The sequence below is a fragment of the Schistocerca cancellata genome, chromosome 2 (assembly GCF_023864275.1).
Source record: "Schistocerca cancellata isolate TAMUIC-IGC-003103 chromosome 2, iqSchCanc2.1, whole genome shotgun sequence".
Lineage (NCBI taxonomy): Eukaryota > Metazoa > Arthropoda > Insecta > Orthoptera > Acrididae > Schistocerca > Schistocerca cancellata.
This window is the reverse complement of record NC_064627.1, coordinates 563,258,676-563,260,910: the sequence shown is the minus strand read 5'-3', so window position 1 is coordinate 563,260,910 and position 2,235 is coordinate 563,258,676.

Below are 2,235 nucleotides of genomic sequence, written 5' to 3'. Positions count from 1 at the left end.
CGTCGGGAGTGAATTTGCACATCATGCAACCTATTGCGCACAGTTTTGAGTCGTAAAACGACGTCCTGTGGCTGTACGAAACGCATTATTCAACATGAGGGCGTTGCTGTAAGGGTTCCTCCGAGCCATAATCCGTAGGCGGCAGTCATCCACTGCATTAGTAGGCCTTGGGCGGCCTGAGTGAGGCATTTGATAGACAGTTCCTGTCTCTCTGTATCTCCTCCATGTCCGAATAACATTGCATTGGTTCACTCCGAGACGCCTGGACACTTCTCTTATTGAGAGCCCTTCCTGGCACAAAGTAACAATGCGGACGCGGTCGAACCGCGGTACTGACCGTCTATGCATAGTTGAACTACAAACAACACGAGCCGTGTACCTTCTTCCTGGTGGAATAACTGGAACTGATCGGCTGTCGGACCACATCCGTCTAATAGGCGCTGCTCATGCATGGTTGTTTACATCTTTAGGCAGGTTTAGTGACATCTTTGAACAGTCAAAAGACTGTGTCTGTGATACAATATGCACAGTCAACGTCTATCTTCAGGAGTTCTGGGAAGAAGGGTGATGCAAAGCTCTTTCTGATGTGTGTAGTTCATGCGTCTATTAACACCTTTCCTCTCAGTGCACTGCGAGTCCCCTATGTTTCTGCTCTTAGTTAGAGCATCGTTTCCCACGCTTTTGTTCCAAGTGCGCGTTACTAACATCTGTTGTTTTGATTCAGTTGTGCCTGGGAAACACTTTGCCACCACCGTGTACTTCTCTGAAGCTGTCTCAGTTTTCTGTCGGCTATAGCCCATTAACAAAATTTCAGAAACTTCTTTAAGTTGTGTGGCCATCACAGCTGGCCATGCCATAATGTAATCCTCATATTCACAGGGAGGGTTGTCAGGTCCAATAGCAGAAAAGTCGGAGTTCAATTATATTTAGCTGGAAATTTCGGCCTAAAAGCCGGACTAGTTACTTCAAATAGAAACAGTCAGGTTGGTATTTTCAATCGATTTTTAATTGCCAGTTCTTTGTGAAACCAACCTTCAAAATACTTAAACTAAAAACTACTCTGCGAATGTTTGTTTCACACACACTTTGAAACGCCGTATCTACCTACATGAATCGGTCCTTGATATCTGACGATGGATGAATTCCGAAGCGCGTTATATGAGCAATCAGTTCTTGCCTGATGCTTGACTTTAACCATTGCGACCCAGTCAGCCTGAACTGAGAACTACTGATTATTATAATAATGACGTCAGCTTCCTGCATGACTTCATGTCACATTTATATTATTAAATTTAAAACATTATCGAAAATCTTGGAATCCCTAAGACCGATATCTTGTCAGTATCAGTGTCGATCACAGGCAAAACTGGTCGAAGTTCTCGATTCCCGGAACGGATGTTCTATCTATATACATAGTGAAGTTTGCTCGGAACCTTCAGTGAGCGACTGGTACTCGCAACTGACCAGTTTTTTTAAACTGCATGTACTATGATGCTCTCCTCGTTATTTTACGTACACTTTGTTTACTAACCCAATATGATTCTTTAAACGTCATCCACTCTTTCCGCAACTCACATACAGTTATTTTCATGATCAGTAGCTGATTCCTCTTCGTTGTACAACGTGGCACTTTGAATTTTTACCTTTACTACTATCAGTTCCCCATGCAAGAATAGTGGCTTCCCCTAATTTATGTTCCGTACACAGTACATGTTCATATAAACCTTTTTGTTTGAAATGATCATTTAAATCTTTTGCAGCATATCGATTTTTTTCTTACGACAACCTATTACATACGCACATACACACTTGTCGTAAGCATTTTCCGCTTAAAGAGCCATACCTTCCTTATTGTCGATAATCGCAACGGACCACAAAATTTTATGAACTTGTTTTAGTTATTTATGGGCACAATCGTATAAATGTCAGAAAAACATATGACTTCAGAACGATCCCGATTTTTTTTTTTCAAAACCTGCTGTGGGTCTGGTGAAACTAAGCATGTGGGTGATCACCTACAGGGAAGACTCTATCGAACAGAGAAACCCGCCATTACTTCTCCGGAATCCGTATTTATAGACCCGAAGTTCGCAAATGAATCAGTTACCTGCGGCACGGTTACCACACAGAAACTTTGCTTTATGGCGCTTCGCAACTTCCCAGAATTTGCATCTGAGACGATCTCCGCTGTCAGAAATCAATTCACGGTAGAGTTTCCTCTAGAAATATTGTGGG